This window comes from Condylura cristata, unplaced genomic scaffold (assembly GCF_000260355.1).
Source record: "Condylura cristata isolate star-nosed mole 26May11 unplaced genomic scaffold, ConCri1.0 scaffold00010, whole genome shotgun sequence".
Taxonomy (NCBI): Eukaryota; Metazoa; Chordata; class Mammalia; order Eulipotyphla; family Talpidae; genus Condylura; species Condylura cristata.
Window position 1 is genome coordinate 18,179,419 of NW_004567111.1, and position 8,156 is coordinate 18,187,574.

An 8,156-nucleotide genomic window follows, 5' to 3' on the forward strand; every position below is an offset into this window, starting at 1 on the left:
CAAAATTATAAGTAAACATTATTTTATTTTTGCCGTAGGATGAAAGGGAAAAAAGCAAGTAAATTCACTGAAAAGCTTAAAGGGAAAAAAAATCAAAACAGCTGGGCGTGGCAATGTAGGTCTTAGGTCAAATTTTTACTCTTCAGCATCAAGAGTTTTGGTTATTCTCAATGGTATTGCTTGGAACATCATTATACATGTCTTCTTATGAGCATCTGAATGCTTTTGTATTAGTCTGCTAGCACTATCATAACACAGCACAGATCTGGATTCTTACTTTTTACTTATTTAGCTTCTTAAAGTCTTCAAGCTCTATGGTTCATTTTTTAATTGCATTTTTCATGATAGTCTTACCTACAAATGCCATAGCCTAAGTTGCCATGTCTCTTCCCTTTATCACTTATACCAGCAGAAGTCCATTCACACGACTCTCCTTGATGGCACAACAGGTTAAACTGCAGCACTGCGAAGCTAGCAGCAGCTGCTTCAGCACAAGTTCAATCCCAAGCCAGAAAGATGACCCACATAGCGTGGCAGACCTCTCCTGTCTCACCTGCTCCCCTCAGCAGTGTACTTCATCAAACTGCCTGTTCTGCTCCCCACTCTGTCTCTGGCAGACCCTCTCACTCCCCCTATACCTCTGTACCCCAGTTCTGTATGCACAAATAAATAAATCTTTTAAAAAAAGATGAAGTCCATTCACTCAATGAATCAAGAAGTTACCTTGTACCAGCAACTATTTTAAGTAGTATGGCTACAGATCAGACAGAGCAGTAAGAAAAAAACTGAAACCCTTCTAGCAGAATAGTTGACAATTTTCTGAACTTGTTTACACAGAAGCAAGAGAGTATAATGCTCAGCAATGTGTCACACATTCAGAACCAAGGGACTGTTGACACAGAACTAAAAAGAAAAAAAAAACAAACCCAGGAAAAGGAACCACCTGGACTGTATTCAGAAACAAGCAGTTCATCTATCAGAAAGTTCCAGTTATTTGAAAATGGCCCCCATGTGGGCCGCTACCCAATGTCTTTCAGCCACCTCTGTCCCCATTTGCTTTTCCCTCCCCCCAAACTTGTGTCCTTGAGCCCTAGGGTCCACTCCCCTCCGATGGAATTCAATTATCTAGTTTTCCACTTCCTGCTTTCCAAAATGTAAGTCCTTTCCCCACACTCTTTAAAGAGGTAAGTAGAAGGCTTGAGGTTCTTATATTCTGATAATCTGGCTTCCACATTCAAATCCTTTCATATTCCAAACCCCTAGTGGCATATCTTTGGCATTTATGTGCATTAGGTCAAAGAACCTTTGATTTCTCAGTAACAGACTCAATACATATAGAATACCGGAAAGTGAGAAAATGAAACAAAAGGAGTTGTTGTAAGTGACTAGAGGACTAAAAGCTAGAAAAGTATCTTCGAGTGTTACAGGAAAACACTCAGGAGAAGACATGAGAAAGACAACCTTAGTGACGCTGAGGGCCAAGACAGCGAAACATCTGGGAACGTGTGTTTCAGTTTCAACGTGGTCAGGGAGGAGAGACAGAAGTGGGATGCAGCCACAGGAGGAGACCACAGAGGAGTTAAAGTTGACAAGTTCAAGGCTTAGCATGGTTGATGCAGGCACAGTAGGTGAGGGGGGGCAGGCAGCAGGAAGAGAAACTTGAAAATTCAACAGAACAGATCCTTTAGGGACACTTTGGCAGTGGCAAGAAGTTAGGAATTGATTTGGTCTTTATCTCCCAAGTTATGTGTGGAAATATATTTGGACTTTATCAGTTACTGGAAGGCACTGGGAAGTCTTGAGGAGGGGAACAACTTTGAAGTAACTTAGAAATGTATTGGGTCTCTCTAGCTGGGGTGTGCAAAATTGGCCCTGGGGGAGCAAGAATGCAAGAAGACCCCACTGGCATCTTGTCTCTCATGACCAATGGCCCTAGATATTTCTTAGATGGCTCCAGCACATTTAAGCATCCTCTCTGTCCACCTAAGTCACAGCTTCCTGACCTTCCTCTCCTACTTGGTTCAAATCCAGGATTCTGCCACCTTTCTCCTGCTTCAACAGGAGATTCCTCAACAAGTTCTTGCTATTAAGGAGCTCAAGCTGCAGCCCACAGCCATGTAACACTGACTGGAACACACTCTATAGCCCCTAAGTTAACCAGAAAATACCACGAGAGCACTAAAGTATGCTGAAGTTTTGTTTATTTCTTACATGTAACAGTCCTTGTTTTTCAATGGGGCTAGAATTTCAAGCTCCCTGTTGTTTAAACCACCCAAACTTAATGAGCATACATACAAGTCTTTTTTGTATAGTATCAGTTTTTAAGGCAAGGTTTAAATACAGCAAAAGTTATTTCCCATGAAGCTAGCTTAATGTTGTACAAACTCACTAGAAAGTGGAAACATTAGTTCCTGAAAATTTTGGAATTTTGCTTTAATCCATAGCTTTAAAAGACTAGTAGGAATGTTACAGGGATTTCAATCAGTTTTGCACAGGTGAAAGAAAACCATGTTTTTGTTGTTTTTTTTTTTGTTTGTTTTTGTTTTTTCAAACATCATGTCCCTTATTTATTTACCACACCAGATATGCGCAGGCCTCTGGTGTCGGTGGAATGCAGCTAACCCTGTAGAAACATCACTGCTGCTCAGTTATGCTTTGAAGTTGTTAAAATTTTCCAGAGCAAATCTTCCAATTTCTGATACCATAAAGTACATTATGTACAACAAATGCAGTAGGCTAAAGCAGAGTGACGCTCTTCAAAACAAAAGCATTGGCATAAACACAGTGGGGGCAGGGGTGGTCTTGACAGCAGCTTAAGGGCTCCTCATGACCCTCCTTGTGAACAAAGGCCTCAGAGCAGCCTGAGTGGACATCAGAGTGATTCACGTTACCCCCGTGTGATAAATAATGAAACACAATGCATAATTGTCAGCAAGTTCTTAGAACCATCTCAGACCCAAGCTACCATGCAGAAAGCATTACCTCAGGCTCCACAGGGTCACGAGGGAGGTAACCAAGGGTTGGGGCGAGTAAATAGACATTATTGTACCGAATCCCTGTCGTTATAATAACCCTCTAGAAAAACTGGAATTCCATTTTGCTCAGCTGCTTTCCCAACTCTGTTGAGAAAGAATAAACAGTCTTGGCAAACAGCAATCCTGAGCGTGCAAATTTAGCTCTTAATCTTATAGTTCAATGGTGTTCCTGGCTGCAGAGCTGAATTTTGAAATGAATACCCTATCTTCTATTTTCACTTACCTGAAAATATTCCTATAAAATCAGAAATGCTTAATGAGATGTAATATTTTCAGAGAGGCACTGACATCGAAGGTCTAATTAGGTTGATGCCATGTGACTCGGAGAGATTCTCCTGTTACAAGGTGGAAACTGAACTCAATGCTTGTTTTGAAACAGGGCTCACATTTTCCTATTTTAGGGACCGGTGAGCTATCTTTACATAGTACCAAAGGCTGAAGGAACTCTAGTGAAGTAACTTGTGGAAGTTCGTCTGAGAGTGAAGTCTGTCTCCTGCTAGTCCTGTCCAGTTCCAAAGACAGCCTAGGACCTGAAAAAATTAGGGTAATTTTCCAAAGTGCCGGACTTCTAAAAGCAGCTCACAATTATAATTTATGTCAGGATAAAGCAATTGACACAGCACCAACTCAAGAGGCAGGAGAGGAAGCACGCCTGACTCAGCAGTCACCAGCTGACGATGGGACTGAAGTCCCTGGCTAATTTCTCTAAGTCCCTGGCTAATTTCTCTAAGTCCCTGGCTAATTTCTATTTAAGTCATTCTTCACTCCCCCTACACCATTCTCTTCATTTTTTACAAAATATTTCATAAAACTGTAATTATTTTTGGTTTGAAAATTTATTTACCAATAATATATAAATTACTTACATGCAGAAAACATGTCTATCTGGTTTAACTGAGTCTAGTATTTGCCTGGCACAAAATAAAAATTTCTCTGAGTCTAGTATTTGCCTGGCACAAAATAAAAATTTAGTTCACTGTTGAATGAATTAATGAAGCTTTGAACTCAATTATGAATTCAGGGATGCTACCTACTTCACATACTTTTTAAATATGAAATGAGGCATTCTGTGTCATATACATATGATTGAGTTGTTATTATTTACTCCATATAAAAGTCTAATTCCAAAGCTTTTTTTTTTCTCCTCTATGGCCAAAAGGAAATAATCTCAATGTTGCTTAGTGTAATAGAGAGTTTTCAAACATAGATTCTGGCAACCTTTCAAATTATTAAAAAAAAATCAGAAAATTTTATTACTAAATGAGAGGGGAGAAAATTACCTATTTTATATTTTATGACTTTCATTGATATAATATTTGACTTCATGTAGTGTTATACCACTTTCAAAAAAAAAAAAAACCTTTAATCTGAGCTCACACACAATTCTGAGGGAATTAACCTGTTTCTGACACACTGTCTAATGGTCTTATATTTATATGAAAAGTCATTGTGTGGCCTTTTTATTGGAAAAAACATGTTAAACTTTTTTTCCATATGTTAAACTTTTTTCCAGTACCTCAGAAAGACTTTTAAAATTCAGACCATAATTGTAAAGCTACAATTGTTAGTGACTGACAGAGATTTCCTAAGTCTTGACTGGTAAGACATGTCATCCAAATTCAAACTATTTAGGGTTACATGATGCTATTGCAGTACTCATGTAGCGGACGGCTAATAAACTGTACAAATGTCACCATTTCATCTAGACATTCTCAGCATACATAAATATCAAAGATTAAAAAAAATAATTCTATTGGCACAGCTCCAGTCAGATCTATGCTTATCTATGTTGAAAGATCAATTGTGTAAAAGAAGTTGCAATTTTTACTTTTAGGAGACTATGAGAAAAACATCCAAAATGAACTCAGTGGGAAGTTTCTCCCATATTTTTATTTAAAATTGGCATCTCATTGCTGACGAGTTTATTCATTTTTTGCATTATGAATAATATAATTTTGATACATGCTTGTGAGATTTAGTCACATTTTGTCATTAAAATCTAGTTCAGATAAATTCCAATAAATCCAACCAATACTGAGCTCTTGCTATGTATCAAGCACTGCTTTAGACACAGTGTAGGGAGCAGCATGAAGCTCATACAGTAGTGGGCAGAGAGACATGCACAAGATTATAGAAACTGTTGTGGTACTTTAGAAAAAGGATAAAATGCTTTTTGGGTGGGGACACAGGCAGAAGCACCAGTTCCGAGCAGTCAAAGTAATTTGAGGACAAATGACCTTCCATGAAACCTGGAGAGCTGATTCTTACATGTCCTAGGTAGCCCTTGCCATCAAGCTATCCCATTATTTTCTCTACAAAAGGTTTCTTGATTTTAGGGATCCCTGTTCAATATTTAGGTCTTCACATTTCCTCTTGTGTTTCTTTTAACTGTGTGATGACTGCAGGCACAATATTTCAAACGCACGCAGACCGTCTTGGCTAATTCCCCATCATTCCTACTTTTCACAAAAGAATTTAAAGATACAAGAAATGTTTAGAAAGGCAAGCTTAAGTGTATGCAGTTCTTCTGATTCTTACATAGGTTGCTGAAACCTCCCAACAAATGCAGAGCATCCTGAAATTCTAGACAATAACAGAATGATACCTAGTAAACCTCCATCTGGTTCTCCTGTTATCCCGACATCTGTCTTCCCTCCACCTTTCTTTTTCTAATCTAAGCTTTCTTTTTCTGCTCTAAGTTTTGATCATTCCAATGAGACCAAAGTTGCTCTGGCAACTTCACTTAAACTCTTAAACTCCTCAAGAAATAATTGATTTAAATGAAGACTATTTATAGCCTGATTTTCATGCTTATCCCTAAGGCTTACGTTTTACGAAAGCCAAGATCCAAAGATTCTTAACTCTTAGCTATGCACAACTTACGGCTAACAGTGAGACGAGGCAGAAGTAGCGAGGGAGGTGGACCTAGGAAAGACTGTATGATCTACTGATAAAAAAAAAAAGGCTGGGGCAGGGGGTTGTTAAAAAAAAAAGGCATGAAACCAATTTTGGTGCTGCTAGATAGGTATATTTTGGGAGGAGAGGTTCACAGCTCTCATCCCATTCTCAGAGAGGTGTAAACCAAGAAAAAAGTTGAGAATCATTTGATCAGATATAATGACGTTAACATACTTCAGGGATTTAATCACTTGTATGGGACAAGGCTGAGCCATCTTGCATCAAGTTCTCCTTTCTCTTTTGGTACGTACTTATTTTCTCCCTCTGAGGTTAAACTGTATTCTACTATTCAGGGGAGCAGTCTAGAAGCCCAAATGGAACTCACCAGGCAGAGAGAAACTACCAGATATACAAGTCATCAAACTACCATACATTCAAGTCATTATGAAGGATGGCAGAAGAGAGACACGAGGTTGGGAGGAGCTGCACAGCCATACTTTCCTTCAACTCACTCATCCCTCAGTAATTCAGATACCTGACAAGTAGCATGCACAGTGCCCTCCCCATCTCTAACAGCCTTCACTGCCCTCAATGCTTGGCCACCAAAAATGTATGGCTTCAGCTACAAGCAACAGCAGTCATCTTGTAAGTACACAGTGTATAGCACTTTGCAAACAAGTTTCTCAGGTCAGATGTGACAAAGATTTAAGAAGGTGGTGGTATTTTGGAAAATACCATTAAATGTAAACTTTCCACACTTACATGAAGTTCTTCCTTCAGAGTACTCGCTTAAGGATGACTATTCAGAACATTTGTAGAACATCTCCAGTCTGATTTGGTCTCATGGGTATAAAGCAAAATTTCTAATGTTCACTACGCTTTGGAATAACCAGGGGAAATTTAAAAATCACCAATGTCAATATTCTATCAAGAAGATTCTGATTAATTGTACAAAGCAATGGTTCTGACTCTGGACCATGTATCGGATCTAAATAAGAGTATTTTTAAAAACATGCAATACTTGTCATCGATCTCTGATAACTGAGTATGACTCTCTATTCAACTGTAGTTTCCAAAATTTTCAGATAGTCTCATAAACAATGATGGGATAAAGCTCACAACTTTGCATTCAGACTACATCACTGGTCCAAAATATTGACATCCAGCAGTATTCAATGGAATGAACTCCGATTGCATCTTGGCTTTTTCCAAAAATTGAATCTACCTCTTAGAATTACATGGCAAAAACAAAAATGTAGTCTTAATGTGAATCCATTTATAGCTCTCCTAGGTGATTTTTTAAAGATTTATTTATTTATGCATACAAGAGCTGGAGTATAGGCCAGAGTTGGGGATGTCAGGGGTGAGAAGATTCACCAGAGACAGAGTGGGGAGCAGAACAGGCAGATCAACTGAAATACACTGCTGAGGGGAGCAGCAGGTGAGACAAAAGAGGTCTGCTGGGCCATGTGGTCATGGCTGGACATGAACTAGTATTGCAGTGGCTGGAGATAACTTGCTAATACTGTGCTAACTCCTGTGGTGCCAGGGAGACCCACTCCAGCTAGTTTTTAATGAGGGGTAAACACTCTTCCTGTGATAAGTGGATATTTCTAATCAGTCTGTCCTTTTTTTTTTTTTTTGAGACTTTAATGTTGTTCAATGATTCATCAATATTATATTTTACCAGTTTATCCCCAAATCACAGACACAGGTATAAGCACAGTAATGCCCTCTCTTGATGTCCATGTTCTGTCCTTGGTACCTGTGAATGTATAATCTAATGCAAATTCAGGAATTTTGTGGAGATGATAAAGGTGATCACAAATATTGAGATGACAAATCATTCTGAATTATATGTGTGGATGCAAATTTTTAAGGATGTAACATAATCACAGACCTCTTTAAAAATAGAAGATATATGTCAGAAAGACATGACTTTAAAAAGATTCTACTGCCTTATTCTCCCATATTCCCCCTGTAAATGAATCCATTTGATATTTTTCTTTGTCCTTTTGGTTTATTTTCCTGAGCATGATCACTTCTAGCTCCATCCATTTCATTGCAAATGGCATGAGTTTATCTTTTTTATTGCTGAGTAATATTCTATTGCATATATATATATTATCACATCTTTTTAATCTAATCATCTATCTTTGGGCATTTGGGTTGTTCTTTGGTATCTATACTTGACGGAGGGAAGTAATTTTTTTTTAAATGAAC